This window comes from Pseudomyrmex gracilis, unplaced genomic scaffold, assembly GCF_002006095.1.
Source record: "Pseudomyrmex gracilis isolate BER0280 unplaced genomic scaffold, ASM200609v1 scaffold_205, whole genome shotgun sequence".
Lineage (NCBI taxonomy): Eukaryota > Metazoa > Arthropoda > Insecta > Hymenoptera > Formicidae > Pseudomyrmex > Pseudomyrmex gracilis.
This window is the reverse complement of record NW_018020789.1, coordinates 32,635-55,699: the sequence shown is the minus strand read 5'-3', so window position 1 is coordinate 55,699 and position 23,065 is coordinate 32,635. Positions and strand designations below refer to the sequence as shown.

The window sequence follows — 23,065 nt, the reverse complement described above, 5'->3', positions numbered from 1 at the left end:
AATATAATACGCAACCATAACGGGAAGACGCAAGAAACTACAGTCGGTTGTTGTGTGCAGCACAACAACAGGCTGCGGAAGTTGCCGGGGCAAAATCGAGCGGGCATTAAGCCGAGAGGCAACCATTAGAGTCAGGGTGAGCAAAAACCCTTGCAAACGTTGATAGATACAAACGCGAAAGCGCGACTCGGCGGTGAACCGAGAGAATAAAAAGACAACGCTCTCGCTCGTCTAACAAGCGATCTTCAAATTTATCTTGGCACAAGCGCGCCAATCGGTTGTTACACGTACATCTGTTCCATCAATTGTTGTATAATCAAAAATAATTAGCGTTTGCTGGCGCACGTCACTTGTTGAACACACACACACATACTCGGAGCGTTGATTTCCGCGCAAAACGAGGAAAGAGCAATTAAACCCGCGATCGAGGGTGTCGTCACAATCCGGCGACACTCATCTTCGCGCACAATGTGTGCGCGCGCCAACATCGATTCGTCCTCCGAACCGAATCCTGCGAAAGGGGGGCTTGTAACGCGCGTATCCTGTTCTCTCCTCCTCCGTGTTCCCGCGAACCAAGCCATTTAACATTTCTGCTCCACATTTCCGCGCGTTCGCTCCCCGGAGCGGAGCGAGAAGTCGCGGCTCCGTTTCTCGCAGAGACGACAATTCAAGGAGGAAATTGACGTGCAGATGCGAAAATCGATCGTTCCGCGCTCTTAACAACGACGTTTCGAGCAAAAATGACCGCGCGATCGATAAATACGTCGAGTTAATTTTGATGAGAAACGACAAAAAAAGTTTTTATTCTATTTTTTTAATTTAAATTTTTATTTAACGCTGCGTCTCGCGATAATTGACATTCCCTCGCGTCGGGAGCGAATCTTTTGATCTTCGCGACAGAAGTCAGCTAATCTTTCTTAACAAGGACATCGACTGGAGATTAAGGCGGCGCACAGACGAGAGAGAGAGAAAGAGAGAGAGAGAAAGAGAGAGAGAGAGAGAGAGAGAGAGTAATTAACGATTCGTCTTCTAACGAGAGAGCGCGCGGGATCGTAGAAATCCCGAATGTAAACTACGGCGGAAAGATAAGCGACAAAAAAAAACCAACGCACCAACCGGCAGGAAAGCGGAAGCAATTAAAGACTGAAGAATTGTTAAACGACTTGAAGCCCTTCCACTCGTCGTGTTGTACCCCGGCGCGCAACTACGACGACAGAAAGCAAGAGAAGAGTAGTATCAATGTAGTCAAGAGATGATAGATCGTTACTTCGTCTCGTTATTTCGCGAGCGAAATTCACAGACTACAGAAACGAGAGAAGAGTCCGACTAATCGAGACGAGTTTCCAACCGATCTTTTTCCACGGATCGCGCTCTTCGGAAAACGTTTCTCGGGAAAGAAGGGCCTTCGACAGCCGCCTCATGTGTGCGCGAGCTAATTTAACATATTCCGCAATCGAGTACTTTGAATGGAACTGTACACGCGCTAGAGAGAAAGAAAGAGAACGATTGCATTTACTTGTGTAACTACAAATTTATTATTTTATATACTTATTATTTTTTTTAATACTAACACAACACGTGACTAAAGCCATGTGACAGGAAAAAGAGTAAAAAAGATAATATTATTTAATATTATATAATATAAGATAATATTATATATATATATAATATATATTATAATATATATATANTTATAATATATATATATTATATATTATATATATTATTATATATTATATATATATATTATATATATTATATATTATATATTATATATTACACATTACATACATATATACCGTAATTACATGAGCAAAGTCAGTGACTTCGCCGCGGTCGCGCGGCTGAGGTCAGTGACCCCACCGCGGTCACGCGACCGAGGTCAGTGACCCCGCCGCGGTCACGCGACCGAGGTCAGTAACCCCGCCGCGGTCGCGCGGCCGAGGTCAGTGACCCCGCCGCGGTCACGCGACCGAGGTCAGTAACCCCGCCGCGGTCGCGCGGCGGACGTCAGTGACTTTACTGTAGTACATATGTAATACATATAATGCAATATAAAATATAATAGTATGAATATAAATAATAAATAATAAATTATATGTATAATATATATTATTTAATGTTATATATAATATAAATTACAGTCACACGTTACTTTAGTCGCGTGTTGTTTTTCTATTCTTTCTTGTCACGCGACTTTACTTTAGTCACGTTTTTCATTTTCTCCACATATACGACGAACTGTCACAAAATCGCTTTTCCGTTAATATTTACTGTCTCGATTTTACTGATTTGATTCGATCTCGGACTCGACTCGATCAACCAACCAACCAAGAAGCAACAAGATAGATGCGATATATTCGATATGAAAACACGCACTTCACACATGGATACACATGGATTTTTTTATACAGGACACAACAGTCCGAGCTAACGATCGTTTGCAGTTTCTGACCGCGTCGTTTTTTGCAACCGCGACGATCTCTCGCGCGAGATCGTCGTCGCGGCATTTTACGCACTTCGAACGAACGCCGCGTATCTTAATTGATTATTCCTTACGCAAAAAAAAAAAATCTTCACCTAATTCAATTTCTTCGCGACCGAAGCGTCAATTAGCGTGCGTTATCCGCGGCGTTTTGGCGAAGCCCCTTCATTACCGTAATAGCGGGCGAGAGAGAGCGCGATCGAAAGCTTGCGGAGCGAAACTTCATTAGCGTAATTATTCGCGTATTCTTCCAGAACTAATATAATCGTTACAACCGCGTCGTCGAAATATATATTTGCTCACGTGAGTACGCAAGAACTCGCGCGCGAGAAACGGGGGTCGTCCTTCTCGCACGAGGCGAAGGGTATATTCTCGCGAGCCTCGACCTCCCCTCTCGCACCTCGTCGAGAGCGCAGACGGTCGATCGATTTCTGAATTAATCGTTTCGTCGGAAGACGGCGCGACTCGGAGTCTCGCCCTTCGACAACGACGAGGTGCGCGGCAACCACCCAACGCCGTCGGCTCTTCACCGGCGGTTGGGGGAATAGAAGAAGAAGAAAAAAAAAGACACGCCGCGCGAGAAAAGGGGTGCACCCGAAGCGGATTACGTCTCGTAAAGGTACGATTTATTGTTTCGGAAGGTGCCGGTGATCAAAAGACACTCTCCGTTTGAAGTGTGTTACTCGCGCGGTTCCGGGCGCGCACGCCCGGACGAATACACGCGTATACCGACGACTTTTATTCAAAGAGAGTGAAGTCGAAGACGCGCGCGCGAGAGCAAATCGAAAGCCAAAGAAAAACGACGCTCATTTATCGACGCCGGAAATGTTTTTTCCAAGAATTTTAAAAATTAATTGCGGAAAAAACTCGCTTTCTCCAACGAATTTGTCCAATTTCGTAAAATTTTCGCGGAGGGAAAAAAACGATCTCCCGAACGCGTTTTAGTCGTCGATTGATCTCTCGACCGGGTCAAAATCGTCCCCGGGTGTCTTCGAACGGCAGAGTTCCGTCTGGGGAAACTCGTGCTTGGGGGGTCGGCTATTGGACAATAAAAGAGAGCCGCGAGCGAAAGAAAAATCGGTGTTGAAAATAAAAATTGGCGCGTAACAGGAGAGAGAGGACTGTCGTGAATTGATTTCGCCGTTGAAATCTTTTTTCGTTTTTTTTGGTTTCGTCATTTCCGCGCGCAACGTCGGTGTAATCGGAGTGCGCGCACCGCGATGCAACGCGACGTCGCGCGAGGAATTCTTAGAGGAATGCTTAGCTAAGGAACTCACGGGGGAAAACGGGTCGGGCACGCGCCAACGTTGTTTACGAATGATTTAATCTATCCGTCGTGTTTAGAGAGACGCGGGCGCGCGAATCCGGTGCGCTGCACTATGCGAGAACACGCGAAATGTAACGTTCGGTTTAGCCGCGCGCGCGTGTTGCTAATGTGTAATAAGAGAGAAAATGGCGAATATATTACATGCGCGCGTGTATTTGTGTGTGTGTGTATATACGCGCGATGACCAGTGTTGGTGTACGCGGACGGGAGTTAAATTTGCGAACGTTTCAGCGCGGCCGCGTAATAGCTCGCAGCGTGGGAGCGCGCGGTGTCTTATTTACTCTGCGCCGGTTATATATTTGCGTTCGAAAGCATCGGTTCAATTTACCAGGCGTCGTTTACCTTGTGCTTTCGCATTTCCAAGTTCCTCGGCTGCGGCATATCGGCACTTAAAACGCTCTCCTACGCGATCATGAAAACGACCCAGAAACAGAGCGCCGAGTTTTCGGAGATCGCGCGCGGCTCTTTGCCTCACCGTAATTGTCTCACCGCGTCGGAGCGCGAGAATCCCCGAGTCGAAATTTAACGTCTACATTGAACCTCAATTCCTCTTTTTTTATTTAGGAGTAAGAGAGAAAGTAGATCCTACTTTGACGCTGCTGTACGTCCGAAATTTCCTTTTTTTCTGCTAAAATTTTAAAGTAGGGTTCAATTCTCAGATCAGGCTGCACATTGCAGGCTCTGATACACCGAAAAAATTGTATTCTTGTTTTGAGGATATCCCACCTACTTTAAGTATATTTTATACTAAAATAGGCGCCAAGAAGAGTTTCTTATTTTAGGAGGAAAATCCTCTAAATATAGTAATATTGATAAGAATATATACTGATTAGAATATAAAAAGTCTCTATAGAAAAACATATATATCTAACTATGGAAAAAGACTATATTCTTAAATTAAGAATATATTCTTAAATAAAGAATATATTCTTAAATAAAGAATATATTCTTAATTTCAGAAGAATATCATCTAAAATCTTAAAAAATCTTCTTAAAGTATAAAATCTTCTACTTACGAGAATATAATTTTTTCGGTGTAGGCTCAAAATAGGCTCTGATAGGCTCAAAGTAGGAGTAAGAAAAAAAAAGGAGATGCCACTTTGACGCTGCTATACGTCCGAAATTTCCTTTTTTCAAAAATTGAGGTTCAATGTAGACGGTAAATTTCGACTCGGGTCTTCGCGAAAATTTTGCGGCCGCGATTGCAAGAGCGAGAGAAAATTTTTTCGCGAGGGTAAAATTTTTTTTTCCCTCCCCGGAAACGAAACTTTAATGCAGTTAAGTGGCGATTGAGATGTAATATAAGAAAGAAAAAAAAAACACATCGGTGGAAGATTTAATTACGGCGAAAGCTCTTTAGCACTTTCGTTAATGATTTGCCGCGCTATGTGATTATATATATATATATCGCGCTCGCGCGAGTGATTTGCGAGAAAATTCTTGCAATTCTTTGAAGAAAGAAGCAAAAAGAAAAAAAAAATAATAATTTTTCTTCGATACTTTGCAAAGCCCCCGGGACGTTCGTTCCTTTAAGAAAGAAATACATCTCGCGAGCGATTGATTGTTTCACGAATTAATAATTTATTAACGCATTACACGCACACCTTTTTCGCCCGATTATGTTTTCGAGAAACAATCGATCTACGTCTCTCGGAGAGACGGATGGGTGTGTACGTATGAAATTTTTTTTTACAACATTTGTCTTCTCTCAGTATTTATAAATATGACAGTTGCATAAATAACGCGATTTCTCTATCTCTCTCTCTTTCTCTCTGTCGGCGATACATTTTACAAACTTGGTCTTAGTTTAGCGGGGGAATTTTTCACATTTCAGCATAAAAATAATATGTATAAACAGAAGCAGCGACGGGGAAGTATATATGTTTGACGTGGCGCGTTTTATTACGAGCGAAAAGTTCAGCTCGTTTTCTGAGTTCCAAGGTTGCCTCAACCACGTCACCGGGGTGACGTGACGTGGGCGCAAAATGTGAAAAATCGTTGGCCACATTCGTTTCAAATTTGAGTCGCGCTTTAACACGTCCGTTCGCATTTCCCTTCATTTTCTCTCTCTTTCTTCGTCGCGCGATTAATAAAACGCGATATATATCAATTCGCGATCCTCGCGCACAATTACAACACAATTCTCGTCGACCGAGCAAAATGACGTCGACGCCGCCGACGCCACGCGAGAGTTTAAAAAAAAAATTATCGCACGCCTTTTATCTACGCGATTCTTGCGCGTCGTTTTTTGTTAAATAGTTGCAGTATTTTTTTCAAAGCTGGCTTAAATGTATATACGAATCGAACACGCTTGCTCTTTCCGTGCCATTTGGCCGAAAGGGGGTTCCGCACAATTTCGACTTGCCGGTCCGAGGGCGGTTTAAGCCGCAAACCGCAAGTGCACGACTCACCTCCCTCTCTCCGGACGGTCACCGGAGGCGAAACGAGGCGCGCCTCTCTCGGCTTTTAAACGGCGATATTAGTTAAGTTTTGAAGCGATAGTCGAGAGCCGCGACGACGCCAGACGCGTCTGGTTTGTTTCCGAGCCGAGCGATGCAACGCGAATTCCGAGATAGAGAGACGAGATGCGGGTTTATTTTCATGCGCGCGCGCGCACACACACGCACACACATTCCTCATTCATACTCGCAATTCGTTTCTCACCTTCCTCCATCTTCTGCATTTCCGTCGGCAGAGATCGGCGTAAAATTCGCGAGGAACGCGAGAAAGAAGTTCCGCCAGATGATCGTCGTCGCGCGTGATTCACCGTTGACGTTGCGTAGTCGGTTTCAAATCGTCGATGACTAACCGCGGAAACTATGACATCCCGCGCTTTCAAGATTCATTTCTTTTATCTCTCTTTTTCTCTCTCTCTCTCTCTCCGCAGTAATCTCCCGATAATAAATTCATGCGTGATTTTTTTTTTTACGACGAAAGAGTTTGCAGAGCGCGTGTCGCGGGATTTTTCGAGCGGTATGAAAACGCGAATCTCTTCTCAGAGGAGAAGATAAGCCTTTTTCGCGAGAGGGGGAGGAGAATGAATAATTTCGTGAACCCCCCCGGAGGGTGGGTTCGCGCGACGCTTTGTCGGGAACGCTTTGTCGGGTCTGGGCGTTTCTTGCGATTACGCAAGACGATTAAACTCCGATGCGAAAAGCGGCCGGGAGGGACAGTGCCCGTTAGTTTCAGTCGGCGAGAGAGAGAGAGAGAGAGAGAGACGGGGCGTCTAGCAATGAAATTCAAGTCATTACGAACGACGGCGGGTCGTTGCGTTTGACAGTGACGCGTAATTATGAAGCATCGTCTAAACAACTCGCGAGCGCAACTTGTCACCGGATCAAATTGATTACGCTTGTCTTCTCTTTCTTGTTTTACTCCCGACAAAGTCCGTCTCGGCGATAAGACGGACGGACAAATTTGCAACGCGAGCGAAGTGTCTCCGCGCGATCGGACATCTGTTGCTAATCCCGAGAATCGGCACGGCGCATGCCGCGTTCCTAATCGCGGACACGAAGAGGACAAGGGTAGGAAAAAAAGAATAAAAAAACGATCGCAATTCTAGCTGTGCAATCTGCGGCACGGATTGATCAAAGTTCGTATCCCCTTCGCGATCGATAAGTTCTCGCAAAGTTGCGAGTTATTCCCGGTGTTTGCCACTCTCTCTCTTGCGAGAGAGCTGCATTTATGCGCACGTAGTCGAGAAAGGCAAAATCGCCAAATACCGAGAGAATCGATTGTGTGGAGTTCTATTCCGTGTCGGAGGAATTAAACGCGCGCGCGCGCGCGCGTATATAGTTAATTCGCCAAAATTACGCGCGCGAGAGAGGAAGTTACGCGCGAAAAATGCGGATTGCGAGAAGAGCTTCTTCGGAGCTTCTATGATTTTAATGTAAATTCATCCTTACCCGACTCGAACAACACTTTGCAAATTCTAATGAGGCAGATAATCTGACTTGTATAAGTTTTACACACAGGCAATTAAACCTCGCATTCGCGCAAGTTACACATGAATTTGCGTTGAATTGTTTTTCAACCAACGTTATGCTAATCTCGACGCGTTAGTTCACCAGACGAGGTCGAAGATGCGTCAACATTTGTGCAAAACAACGCGGTTTACTTTCAAATCACCTCCCGGATATGTTTGCGTTAAAAGAAATTCGGTTTTGAAACTCAAAAATAATTTTGTATTCGATGATATGCGGTAATTTTTTTTTTTTAACGCTAGATTTAACCAGACCAGTCGTTTTGACTGGTCGTGCAATTTCAATTCAAAATTTTTACCGCATGTAACATCCCGAGTCGAAATTTAGCGTCTACATTGAACCTCAAGTTTTCTTTTTTTATGTAGGAGTAAGAGAGAAAGTAGATCCTACTTTGATGCTGCTATACGTCCGAAATTTCCTTTTTTCCCGCTAAAGTTTTAAAGCAGGGTTCAATTCTCAGATCAACCTGCGCATTGCAGGCTCTGATAGGCTCAAAATAGGCTCTGATAGACTCAAAGTAGGAGAAAGAAAAAAAGTAGATGCTACTTTGACGCTGCTATACGTCCGAAATTTCCTTTTTTCCTGCTAAAGTTTTAAAGTAGGGTTCAATTCTCAGATCAGGCTGCGCATTGCAGGCTCTGATAGGCTCAAAATAGGCTCCGATAGGCTCAAAGTAGGAATAAGAAAAAAGTAGATGCTACTTTGACGCTGCTGTACGTCCGAAATTTCCTTTTTTCAAAAATTGAGGTTCAATGTAGACGCTAAATTTCGACTCGGGATGACTTTTGTTAGCTATAAGTAGAGAATACATCTTATGAACTTAAATGTTACTTTATATATATTCGTAACAAATATATTTTTTTTTGTATTTTTTAATACACGGAAAAAAAATGATGTTGAATCAACGGTATCAATTTAATTGAAATATATTCTGTTGATGCAACATCAACATTATTGCGCTACACACAGCAGATAGTTGGTTTAAGAATCTAGACATTAAATTAATCGCACACGCAATTGAATGAACTATTTATTTTTGTGGCAGCTCGTAACGTCAACTTTAATTGAAGCAACTCCATTTTTTTTTTCTGTGTAGGTATATTTTAATAGCTGGTATATATCTAGTGTTAAATTGCAAAAAATGTCGGAAAATGTCTCGCGACTAGTTTCGGATCCGAGGATGAACAATATAATCGTAATCGTAAATTATTAATATTCCGGCGAAAAAAAAAAAACATCTTTGTTGGTCCGCGGCGCGTGACTTGTCGTCGAAACAAATACTTCTGCCGAGTCTCGTTCTTCTTCTTCTTCGTTTTGCGGAAGAAGAAAGAAACGTGGAAAAGATACTCGGCCAATTCTTTTAAAGGGAAAGGAGGCGAAGGAAGTCGATGCGGAACATTAAGTCGGTGGAAAAACACATTCCGTAAAAAACTATATAGTGGCGGAGAAACCGCCACTCGAGGAGGGAAAAGAGGTCGCACGCCAAATCGGGGGGTACGCGGCCTTCTCTCTCTACTTTTGATATCTCTTTTCGATGTTGCAAATATCGAACACAATTATCCTCGGGGGAAAAAAGAAAGAAGGAATCGAGGTTGTTGTGAACAAGTAAGGAAATTTGTGTCTCGCGCGGCGTGGCGCAAAGTTAACAAACTTGCTTTAACGAGAGCGAGCTCTCGGATCGTAAGGTCGAACGTTGTTTCTTTTCTCTCTCTGTCTCTCTTTTTTTTTTCTCGCTCATCGATTTTTTTTTATCGTTGCTCATCGCGTTGGCACTTTTAACGCTCCGCAGATACACCTTGAAAATTATAGGCACCGTCTGGCCGCGATCGAGGTTACCCGAATGAGTTCATCGTTGCGTAACTCCCCTTGGTGCGGGAGAGCACGTGTGTGACTCAGAAGAAGCTGATTATAGCGTGACACGGAGCCGTGAACTGCGTACGTGCCGAAGGGGAACAACACTCAGTTGAAAAAAAAAAAAAAAAAAAAAAACAACAAAACTCGGCAGCAGCGCCCCGAGTGTACTTTTGTTTCTGCGACGAAACGAAAAACCCGCTGTGCTCTCCTCTCTCGGACGGAATTTTTTTACATCTCGCGAGACGACCTTTTTTTCGACGACGTTTCATTTCGCGCGCAAACATCTGATTATTGTCTCATTACTCAGATTCGAAAAAGAAAAAATATATATCTTTCTCTCTTTCTCTCTCTCTCTGATCTCGGATTATATCGGACGCCAAAATCTTTCGAATATCCGAGATATTTGAGCGGAAACACGGCGGGCACTTTTTTAAATTGTGTCGTAAAAGTACACGCTCGAATATTTTTCTATAAATTCGTGGAATATCACCGGCGCCAGAGATAAGCGCGAGAGAGAGAGACAGACAGACAGACAAGACAGGCACATCAGAAACGAGAGCTGCTCGAGAATCTCTTTTCGGGTGAAATCCGCGAAACGTATTTCCATTGTGCGTGGGTGGCGCGGCGGCGGATAAACAGCAAGAAAGTCCGACCTTGATGGGGACACACACGCGATCCCGTAGTTAGATATACGAAAAGAGAGACCTCTTTCCGCTTTCGGGGCGAAAAAGGTTTCTGGGATACACACACGTCGCCTGTCGCGGCGGAACAATTCCGAAAAACGCCGCGCGCCTCCTCTCCCGTGCGACCAATTACGAGAACAAGGGAAGACTCGCTCTCTTTTGTATCGCGAAAAAAAACACCGCGAATGTCTCTCTCTCTCTCTCTCTCTCTCTCTCGCCTTTGTCTCGGCTGCGAATCTGCTCGCAATTGGATTCGCGTGATCTTTCGGGATCCGTCCGGAGAAAGTAGCGACAGCCGCGAGCTTCTCTTATACGAAATAAGTGTTTATATGCACACGGCGGAGCATTTGTCAGAAACTTTGTTCATCGGAACGATATCTTTCGAGAAACGCCGGGGAGAAAATAAACTCCCCGTGCTGAATTTATTACACGATCCTTAGACACGACCGGATGTGCGCATCTCTCTCACCCCCGTCATAAATCTCCCGCTCTCCCCCGTCGATTCTTTTCCGCATAAGTTCGCGAACGCGAGGAGCAAATTTTCCGCGATAGCTTTTCGATGTGTCAGGGAGAGGCTCTCGGAAACGTTTTATACGTCGCTTTTTTTTTTAGAGCAACATCAATTGAAACTACACGCGCGGTAACGAGCTGTTTATCTCTTTTTTTTTTTTTTTTTTTTTTATAGAAGTTACGAGTTGAAAGATGTAACATATGTTTCTTGAAATAAATCGCAATTAACAATACGAATTAACATTGTGATATTACTCGCTTTGTGAGCGCGCAAGTAAAAATATTTGCAGTCAATTTTAAAACAAAGGTACGTCGATCGACTCATAATTATTGCGTTTTGTTTGTTTGTGTTTTTTTTTTCCCACGGGGAATGTAATGTGTTCAATGACGCGAATATCGAATTTCCATTAACGAAATCGCGAATATGAAGGAAAATAAGCCGCGCAAAAAAATTTAATATCGTTCCCCCGTCGTGGCGACGCGAATCGCTTCGAAAACGAGAGATTGATAAAAACGGCAAATAAGTTAATCAACGTTAATCAACGGGCTATCGTTCGGTCGCAGTCCAACACACATCCTCTGCGACCTACGCGCTCTCAGGCACACTCATACTTCCGCGGGATCGTCGTCGGATCAACGTCAACGGCCTCCGATTTGTTTTTCGACTCGAGAAAATTTTAGAAAAATCATCTCGCTCGATATTAATTATTATTTATTACCGCAACATCTCTCGATCTCGCGAATATACGAAATTTATTTTTTGCCACTCTCTGTTTGATTTGTGTCGAGAGCGGAATTTTTTTTTTTTTGTTTTCCGACTTGCACGCTCGCGGCTTTTATCTTGGAGAATTATTTTTCAATTTGCACAATGCACCGCTCGCTACAGTGCACACTCACGACGTCACACTATACCGGCTCTCGAAAATGTTTTTACCTATTCATGATACCACGAATATGCCGGTGCTACGGGCGCCACTTTGTGCAAATGTTTACGACGTCTCTAAAAACCTGAGAGAGCGTCGCGTCGTCGTCAAAATGCGCGAGCGCAACTTAAACAATGTTGCAACTTACAGACGCAATTATCTTTCCCGAGAGCAAAAACGTCCGGGAGAAGCGCCCGCGCGCGCTTTTATCGCGACGAATGCGGTTCTGACAAAATTTTCACACACACACACACACACGCGTGAAAGACAACAATCAGCGGGCCATGTTGCGTTTTCGATTATATGCAAATCATATCGCGGCGTGAGTTAAATAAAGTAACCAAACCGCTCGCGCCCGTCCGATTTTAACGTGACGTTTCGAGCGCTCGAAGTGTCAACGACCTCGTGTATGTAAAAGCAGGAAGACGTAATTCTATAATAACCACGCGAACGTCAGAGATCCCGAATAAAGCGAAGTCTCGAGATTTCCGTATTTCCGTGTAAATTTCCTGCTCGCGCGCACAATTGCTCGCGACTTCGCAATTATTACAGGCAATCCGTTTCCTCGAACAAACAACAACAAAAAAACAAAAAAAAAATCCGAAACTATCTAGTGAGCTACGAACGCGTCTGCGGTCGTGAAAAAAAAGTCGGCCGCGCTTATCGCGACCGTAATTTATCGCACCTCGCGGAGAAGCGCGTCGCTCTCTTTTTTTTTTCTTCTTCCTCAGATACCCCATAAATTGTGAGCGCACTAATGCGATTCACTTCGCAACGGTATAAATGGTCAGTTTATGTATACTGTCGGGGATGTTGCGTTAGGTCCAAGATTGATGCAACAACAATGCGTTTTACTCGCGCGCACATCGCAGGGGGGAGGAGGGAGGGATTCAATCTCGCAAGACTTATACATACGTGCACTTGAGATGGGTCAGAGTCGCGATGTTCGCTTTAAGGACATCGCCGCGAGAGACTTGCTTGCTTTCATTCACAAACGTCTCTCTAAATACGTTATCGTTAAGTGAATCCAGCGCTTAACATTATGTCGGGAGGAGATTTTCTTTCGTCGCGCGTGTGTGTGTGTGTGTACCTTATTAAGCTCTCATTAGCGACGGGGGGTTTTTTTTTTTTTTTCTCGAGTGCGCGCATTAAACGCGCCATCTTGGAGAAGCTCGCGCATTCACAAACGGGGGGAGCAACTAATGAATGCGTCTCGAGAAAAGCGTCTCTCTCTTTACGTGCTCGCATTTTCATACGATATCGATATTGTTGTTGTTGTTTTTACGATTTTCAATTACGAGCATTGTGTCGTACCCCAAGTCGAAATTTGGCGTCTACATTGAACCTCAATTTTTGAAAAAAGGAAATTTCGGACGTACAGCAGCGTCAAAGTGGCATCTACTTTTTTTCTTACTCCTACTTTGAGCCTATCGGAGCCTATTTTGAGCCTATCAGAGCCTGCAATGCGCAGCCTGATCTGAGAATTGAACCCTACTTTAAAACTTTAGCGGGAAAAAAGGAAATTTCGGACGTATAGCAGCGTCAAAGTAGGATCTACTTTCTCTCTTACTCTTACATAAAAAAAGAAAAATTGAGGTTCAATGTGGACGCTAAATTTCGACTCGGGACACGCAGCGGAAAATCTATTTGTTTGCGTACGCGCGCATTTTCCACCAGTTTCCACAAAAAAAATCGTACCTATATAATTTTATTGACCGTTAAACTTTTTTGCGCGTTTTTTTTCCGTACGTTCTTCCAAGTCCGTGGAATAAATAAAAAAAATAGAGAAAAAAGGCGATATATTACAAAAACACGCGTATTCTGGCAAAACTATTAACCCTCTATAATCGTGGAAACTGTTTATTGCGATTGTCAGAAAAAAATAAAAAAGAAGATCTTTGAAAATTGCAAATTCGTTGTTAATTGTTAATCAGGTTGTAGAAGATCGAACAAGTTATTTTGTCAATTCTATAAACACGAGAGATTACACGTTTCATACGTCCGTTCGCGTTCTTTCGATTTCGCGGTCTTATCGCGCGCGGATCTTTTTCTTTGAGAGAGAGAGAGAGCCTGTGCTCGCGGTCTCCGACCTAACCCAACGTATTGTTTCTTAAGCGAGAAAGACGAGAGGCTCTGGCGACGCGAGACTAACCGAGTATTTCCGCGCCTAAGCGAACTTTAGCTGGGATTTTTCTGGGGTTTGTCTTTTAGAGAGAAAGAGAGAGAGAGAGAGAGAAGAGAGAGACTCTCTGTCTCGAGGCCGGCACACGGGGTGTGTCGGCGTCTCTTGTAAAAGAACGCGTACACCGCCTGGCTTTCGCGACGGCGTAATGAAACGCTTAACGAGCTGTGGGAGTAACTCAAATTCCCTCGGCGAAAAAAAACTGAATAGAACTACCGGCGTACATAAGTCCGCGAGACTTTCCGCCGTGTGTATCCTGAGAGTGTGTATCGTGCGCGCGCGCGCGCGCGCGACGGGAACGAGCGGAATTTGTCCACGCTTATAATTCACAGCGGAAGAAAAGTATAACGGTTTCTAACGTGCGGCTCTCGCAAAGGATTCAACCGACGTTTATCTTGCGCGGGGGGGGAGGGGAAGAGACGTGCGCGCGCGCGCGCGGCCTTAATTAGAGAAAACATCATTTTGCGACAACTCGTCCGCACAAGAGAGAAATCTCGGTGAATATAATATTTGAATGTTTTATGCGCGAGAGGATTTTTTTTTCTTTTTTTATAACCTGGACATTTAACGCGGAACGTAATTTGAATACATCGAGCTGCAGAAAAAAAAAAATAAAATAAAAATTGTCTCAATAATTTTTCACGTGCAATTTTTTCTTTTTCATTTTCTTTTTTTTTTTTTTTTTGAGAATATGGAACTCCGTTTTCACGTAACATGTTGTTGCGCCGGCCGCCGCGTACGCGCGGCGAAGAGGGAACGGAGAGGCACATCGGGGACTAGCACGGATTCATTCGTTCCAGATTCTTTGCGGACAAGCGGACGCAAAAAGCGAATCCTCTTTTTCCCCCCCCCCTCCGCCTCACTTATTGTGCTATAAATTGCCACAACTGCGCGAGACAGGCCGCACGGAGAGAAGGAAGAGATCCATTATATCTTTATCTTCTTTTAATCCCGGACAGTCCATTTAACGCGCATCCCCCTTTGTTTTGCGAATTAATTAGCTGTGCCTCAGACGTTCCGAAATATTGCGAGTGTCTTTTAACCGCCTATTGTTTCGCAGTCCGAGATATTCGCGGATTCTACACATAATTTTTCATTACGAACTTGATTCGCTCTCTCTCTCTCTCTCTTTTCTCTCTTTCTCTCTCTCTTGTTTTCGCGACATTTTAACACTTCGTTTCTCCGTTCCCTGGTGTAAGATGACTTTCGAGACTTGGCGGAAGTCGGGGCGGAATAAAAACAATAATGAAACATCTCGGGAGGAAGGAAATGTGAGCTAATCGCCGTTTTCTAACGGCACTCGCGGAACAATGGAACGAGGTCTTCCAGTTGTTGACAGCTGCCGTCCACTTCGCGAGCGGCGATAGTCATGCCGTTATTGTTCGTTACGCGTACGCGGTTCGACGAATCCGCATCTTATTATCTATCACTCTCTTTCTCTCTCTCTCTCTCTCTCTCTCGTTTCTTTCGGAGACACGAAAAACTTCTCGTCCGCAACGAGCGTTGCACCGCATTTATTAATCTCACCTCTTTTCTATCTTTCTCTCTCTCTCTCTCCTCCTTTCTCGAGCAATTTCGTGAATTGGTTTTTTTTTTGCGTGCACTCGATATATATAACACGGCCCGAGGGTCGGGAGGGAGGAGACGGAGGAGAAGAGAGGAAAAAGAGCGGGGGGGGGGATAAAAACTGCACCGCCGCCGCCGCCTCTTCCGTACGGACGCGTCGCGATCAATAACGATTAAATTCTCGCCTCTCCTCCTCCTCCTCCCCTCCTCTTCCTAAAAAAGTTATAGGGCGTAATCGGAATTTATGCCCGTGTCCTTGCATAATGCGCAATCGAACTCGCCACCGCGATTTAAAAAAAAAAACCGTCCGCTCTTCAAATCCGCGGCCCGATCGCGCGTCGTAATTCACAACGTCTCGCAACGGGGTTGCGTTTCACATCCCCCGATATATTCAATTATTTATGTTTACGCCCAAAATCTACAAGACGGGAAAGAGCGCACTTGTAGGTTTTTGTGCGATTAATTTTTTTCTCGCGTATTAAAATTACACACGCGTAAATTTCTTTCAATAAATAAACATTTTTCTCTCTCTCTCGATTGCGTCGCGAACGAGACACCTTTTTCCGTTGAAATATTAATATCGAGAAAGGCGCGAGGTATCTCGTAAATATTTGTTTTCGTAACGATATCGGCGACAACGACGACGACGACGGCTGCGGCGGCGGCGGCATAAGCATTGGAAATCATTAACGATGCGATCGTGGGGGGCGGGGGTGAGGAGAAGCGCGACGCGGAAGAAGGATCCGCAAGACGCCTCGTCAGCAAGACGACCTCTTCTTCTCGAGAGGATATGCCTTTCTGATTCGAAACAGAGTGGATAAAGCAAAGCTTCTCGTCCGACGACGACGACGGTCGTCGTTCAATCGAATCGCGGCGCAAGAGACTTTGCAAATATCCTCGCAGGGGATATAATACGTGCGCGCACACGTGACCGGAAATCAACATTTGACGACAGTGATGACAATTCGCGAAACGTGTGACGCGACAATTAACATTTCGCATCGTCGACGACACAAAACGTCGATTAAAAACTCAACAACGTTTTTGTTTTTGCAATATGAAAACGTGTTAATTTATACAACAGCGATATTTTAATCACAAATAATCGAAAATATTGTTTGCGCGCACGTGCACAATCGCATTCGGATCTTTATTTAGTAGCAGCTTTTGCCGGACGTTTTTGTTTCTCGCTCGCGTTCGCGGATTAAAAGCGCACATGTGTGCGTTCGAAAGTGCGAACGATATTGGATTATTATATCGCGTCCCCTTCCTTCCTCCCTCGCGGGAACAAAATAAACGCCGAAAGTGATGATTGTCGAACATTGTTCGATGTTTTACGCGCCGCGCGCGAATTTTTATATTCGCGGGGAAAAACCGAACACCGCCGCTCCGTCAAACGCCAATGACTCGGTGTCGCGACGAAGCAAAGGAACAGCAAAGATGCGGGAGTAGGAAATCTCCAACAAGGACAATCTTCTTCGTCGGTTTCTCTTTTTCTTTCAATGTATCAGAAAAAACTTTCGGCGTACGTTTAAGTGACGTCTTCTCTTCTCCGCTCGAACATCTGCGTGTTTCGTGACGATTCTCTCCTCGGGCGGGACACATCTTCGTGCTCACCTCGCTCGGAGGCGCACGCGAGACGAGACGAACGTAAAAAACATTCACAGACACGAACCGCCGCGATGTTGCAAAAAAAAGTTTTCTCGAGATTGTTGGTTCGCAAATTTTCGACATAAAAATCTCAATTTCAAAATGAGAAGAAATCTCTCTTGCGCGCATCCTTGCGGGCCGTCCCCGTAAAAGTCGAGCGTTTTCTCCCGGAGTTTTCTATGACCAAAGTTAGGCGACGTGTTTCGATCCGATGTTGATGGTTTCGCGTGCAAAATTGGAACTTCGCGTAGAGAAAAGAAAGGGGGGAGAAAAAAAATCCTGCGCCTCGCGTGTGCACGAACGTGGGCGGTAGAACGATGTGGCGGAATAGAACACGGGATTACACATGAGACTTTTATGATCAAACACCGCGCATTACGCACAAACACCGCGCGCGTCTGCAACACCGCGGATTTGCTTTGAAGGGCGTTTTTAGACATCTGTTTTGATTTTGCAACGTTCGCGAGAAAGGCATTGACAAAATGTAACGCAGCCCAGGTACGTATTTTTCCATCACGAGCGAGTGAACCTTGTGTATCGAACGAACCGTTCCGGTTGAAATTTGCACAAAGCTTGCATTCACACGACGACGCGACGTGTTCGTTAAGAAAAGTTTAATTTTGTTTCTTTTTTTGTTTTTTTTTTCACAAAAATGTAATGTACCAGCCTCGTTGAAACTTTTTCTTTTCGGATTCACGAAATATTCACACGGGGTGTGTGTGTGTATGCCGCCGCGTGTTTCATTTGCCACATTATAATTTTCTGAGCTAATCTGAATTTCTATGCCCCGTGTCGTCGTACGCGGCTTTTGCGTCCACTTAAAAAGGGAAATGTCGTTACAGAAATTTCGTTACGTCCGTGTGTGTTGTCGCGTATATCATATACGTGTCTCGTCTATGCATACATATATATAGGTATCGCGCTCTGTTATTAAACTCCCTTTCCGTTTACAGGCGCGCATTGCCTACATTCTGGCAAACTTTAAGCCGCAAGACTGGAACTAGCCCCCGCTTGATGAAACGCACACGTGCGCGCGCGCGCGCGCGCACGATTCAATTACGTCGCGTAGTCGCGCGACAATCTAGAAATAAATTTATTACTTTGTTACGAACAGCGTCGTTCAACTAACGAGAACAACAATTTCCGTGACACATTCTCTTCGCTTGTTTTTTTTTTTTATCTCGATATTCAACAAACGCGACCGAATTTCGAGTCGAGCGCGCGAAAGGAGAAAAATCTAAAAAAGTGCGGTACATTGTTCTTTGCCATAAAATCAAGAAACTGTCGTCGCGTTTACACGCGCGTTTATACTCCCCGCCGCGGAACGTCGCAAAGCAGGTGCGGGAGGGGTTGGGAGCAAAAATTTACGAGCGCACTTGACATCGAGATAAGATCGTAATGTTATAAAAACGGTTAAACACGCGAAACTGTTAAGTTGCGGGGGTATAAAAATGTTCGCGCTATCGCCCCCCCCCCCCGAAATGTCGCGTGAATTTACTGCTCTGTGAAAGAGAAATAATCTCGCTATTAATTAAAAACAAAACAAACAAACATTTTTTTAACGTTGCGCTGCGAGAGATAAAGAAAGAAGGATAATATATTTCGTTTCAGCCATGAACCTGAAATTCTCTATTTACTTACTTTAATCACGTGTTCGTTCTTCGAATCGATTTCCGCCGATGCGACGCGCTTCTAATCAACTGCGTCGCAATTTGCGACCCGGTCCGTCGAAAACACAGCCTCACCCTGACGTGATCGCGCGCATCAATAGCGCGCTCCAACAACTAAGGCGGAGGAAATCGTTGATTTGTAAGCTGTTACAGAGCCTCGGGGATTATGACAACAGGGGAGAGACCATTCACGACCTTAGAGGTCGTAGGGGGGCCTCGCGGGTCGAGAGCGATATCTAAAACGGGTTTACGCTACGACAGCGAGAGATCGCGCGCGCAGATGCTCACCGTCGTAACCAGATAGACACGCTATCGGAGAGTTGGAACAACCTTTTTCCGGTTGTACAATCGTCAAACAATCCGCGCGAAGCGCGTTGGATTTTAATTCTACTCGCGCAAGGAAACTCGTTGACGAACTCAAAAATTCTGATTTTGTGCAACAACAAAACAACCGAGATTTTCCTCGACACCGCGATCAAGCGGAAGATAATTCGAGCGGAACGTAAAAAGATCTTTCCGTACGTTCGGCGCCGACGTTAAAGTTCCGTGGAAAAAAAAAAACCATAAGAAGCGCACCGTTCAACGATGATCGTCGCGATGATTTTCGCGAAGATATCGCGAAACAGGAATTTACGAGCGGCCAGGCTATCGTATCCGCAAGGGCAAGGTCTTCAGGGTCAACGGGTTCTTGAGCTCGCGAGCGGGGGAAGAAACGCGCGGAAAATTCTTGCGCGCGCATCGCAATTCTTTGTCGTCGTCGCACGAAGAGGAGAAAAGGGCGACGACGGCGGCGAGCGATTCTTCGTTCTTTGTGCAAGCGCGAATATAATACGCGGCGCAGACGTTTTGTAAAAACGAGATCATCCGTCATCCGATCTCGAATTGACATTAACACTCGATTCGCGATGATTTTGTCACAAAAATTTTCTTTTTTCGACCCGCCTACTCGCACCGCGGCGTCTGCTTTTTCCTCCTTGAGATCAATTTTTTGTTTGTTGAGAAATTATTATTATTATTATTATTATTTTTTGCGAGTTTTCTCTCTCGCGGATTCTTCTCGCGCGCGAAATATGTTGTCGGGCGTTCGCTAGATTGAATCTCCGAGAAGTGAATTCCGCGCGTCTGAAACCACCGCCGCGTTGAATTATAACCGCGACTCTGCTTTCAAACCGAGACCGGCTTTTTCGCGTCGCTGGCCGAAAAGTCGTCCGTCGTCGCGCGCTAACGAGAGAACCGCGCTACGCGGTTTATAAACGTCAGCAGGTCGCCTTGAAGACGACGCGTAGCCTTGGATATCGACCGACCCCCGACCGGCTCGACTCCAACCTTCGCCACTCGCGGCTGTGTGTTCGGGCCCGACTGTGAGTCTCGCCGCGATCCCGCAGCTCTTTCTCTCTCTCTCTTCTCTGTCCCTTCGCTCTAACTACTCCAGCAGCCGCCACGTTCCATCACGACGGCAGACCCGAAACCTCTCCTCCGCATAGGCCTTGCAAACTACGCCTATATACGGATCAGAAAGAGAGAGAGAGAGAGAGAGAAGGAGAGAGAGAGAGCCCGCGGCTGTGTCCCACGAATTGCGAACGAGGCGAAAGCTCGGCTCGAGACGCTCGAAGGGATGTCTGCCACCCCTTTAGGCTCTGTCTCGCTCGTGTCCTCACGGATATAGAGAGGACCGGTGCTAATTCCCAAGTCCGGACGGATTAAAATCTCACGATGAATTACTTCAAACCCCGAAAAAAACCGACGCGTGACCGCCGCTCCGTTTCGGACTCGCGCAAATAAACGTTAATCTCGAGAGTGTGTAACTGCAGTACGGAAAGGTCGCGGCGCCGTTGTGTTTCATATCCTGTAGTCTAGTCCCCTCGTGTGTTTACCCCGTGTGGAGGGAAAAGGGAAAACGGGCGGCGCGACCCCCGCTAATTCCATCGGCTCGAATTAGGCACACGCGACGAATTTATCGTTCGCCTCTCCCTCCCTTGTCCGTCGCCGTTGTTTTTGATTTTTTTTCACTTCACGCCCGTAATAGTTCGAGACAATATCGTTCGGGATTTCAAAAGCTAATTAAAGCCGGTGTGTTTGACAAACCGCGCCCCGAGAGCAAATATTTACCGCGATCGGCGCGAAAATTGGCCGGTTCCCGCGAGTAATCCCCCGTCGTTACCAGCTGCAATTCTTTCGGCGGGGGAGGAGGGAGGGAGGGAGGAGTGTATATATATATATATATATATATATATATATATATATATATGTACGCGCGCCGTACGCTATCTCGTCACAAACTCCAACGGAGAGAGTGGCGTTTTCAACCCCCTCCCTGCCATCCCACGTTCTCCATGTCGCGAAGCTTCGAGCTTTACGGTCCTTTGTCACGAGAGGGTTTGCCTACCCCCTCCTCCGCCTCGCTTCCTCTCGCTCGTTCTGTTCTTCAGCGACGCGAATTCGACGTTGTCTTTGCCGTCGGAATCCGTCGCGGGCGTCGCGTCTGACGCGACGCGACGGCGATTATAAAAAAAAAAAAAAAAAAAAAAAGGCAGCAGCGCGCGATTGAAAAGTCGGCTGAAGCGCGAGCGAGCGCGTCTCTGAACCCATTAACGCTAGACAGACGAAACCAGTTAAGGGACGTGTACTCGCGCGCGCGCGTCCTCTTGCGAACTCGTCTGAGAGAGCGGAAAAGAAAAATCCGGAGTCTTATTTCAACAAACCGAGATATATATATTTGTCCGACAACTTGTACTTCGTAAGAAAAAAAAAAAAAAAGTATATCAACGGTGAGAGAAAGTTTCAGAATAAATTCTTAATTGCTCCGTGCATACGTCTGTGTGCGTTAATAAATTTATTTCAGTCAATTTTTTTGTATACGTATAAAAAGCGAAATTACTCAACGTCGTTTCGTTAATTGCGTTTCCCTCACGTTGGATTAAAGTGAAGATCATAAAAAAAAAAAGAAAAAAAAAAACACGGACGAGAAGGATCGTGCAGCAGAAAACTATGTGTGCGCCTTGCAGCGGCGCGCGCGCGTCTTACGCGAAACTGTTCGGTGAAATATATTACGCTCGGATGTCGGGAGCGGGAGAGACGTACATCCAGGATTTCTATGCATATCTCTCCTCGACTCCTCTGTATTTTTGCATCGTGTAGAGCGCGCGCCGCCATATTACTCAAAGAGAATGCACAGTGCGTAAATATACGTAAAAAGAGAGAAACAAGGACGAAATGACGGGAGATAAGGGCGCGAGAAAACACATATTCTCTCTGCGCGCACACACGCGCGTCTAGTCGTCAACAGAAAACATTCCTCATCGAGATGATACGGAATGCAATATCGATATTCGTCAGATAGGAACGTAAAGTGAAAGAAGACGGTCAAAAGCAAACTTGAACACGATCATTATTGTTAAAAAATTCAGTTCAAAAAACAAATTCGCTTGAGTTTTTCAACTTATTTATAAACTTGTAAAAATCATAAATTAATTATCGTCAGACATCTGTTTGTAGAAAACGATTCAAAAAAACTATTTCTATGTTTTCAACAGCGCAGACGACATCGTCGACGGATTGAAGATCGTCTGATCACGTCGGTAAAAAAAAAAAAAAAAAATTATTCCACTAAATTCTAATTCGGTAGTTAACGCGAACGTATTAAATCCGGCAATTAAGTCGCGACCGAGTGAACTGGACGTTTACGACGAATAGTTAAACGGTTAATGGTTGTGTCATAAAACGCCTTCCTCCTTTCACGTCTTTATACCCCTCCGACTGTTATTTTACGCTCTGTAATGATTCCGAGTTCCGCGAGGAGGAGGAAGATTGCCGCTCGTATAACACAACGCTTGCGAAGCGAGAATTTCGCGAGTGTTTTTGATTCTTAACCGAACTCGGACGTACACGTTTCCCGTGGCAATTTACACGATCGACCGAACGAGACCGAACCGGATAAAATAGTTTTTCCCGAGTTAACGCGGGAATCGTTCGAATATTGCGAAAAGAAAAAAATCACACGCGATTTTAAGAAGAAGACAGATCGCGGAAATGATTTTGTAGCAATTTTACCCGAGTCGAAATTTAGCGTCTACATTGAACCTCAATTTTTGAAAAAAGGAAATTTCGGACGTACAGCAGCGTCAAAGTAGCATCTACTTTTTTTCTTACTCCTACTTTGAGCCCATCAGAGCCTACTTTGAGCCTATCAGAGCTTGCGCAGTCTGATCTGAGAATTGAACCCTACTTTAAAA

The 23,065-nt window shown here is 45.1% G+C and overlaps 1 protein-coding gene across 1 annotated transcript in view; it reads right to left on the bottom strand.

Annotated features, from left to right (window-relative positions):
- The window catches only part of LOC109858453 (zinc finger protein 418-like), a 156,173-nt gene that overhangs the window by 109,015 nt on the left and 24,093 nt on the right, over positions 1-23,065 (bottom strand). The window lies entirely within an intron of this gene.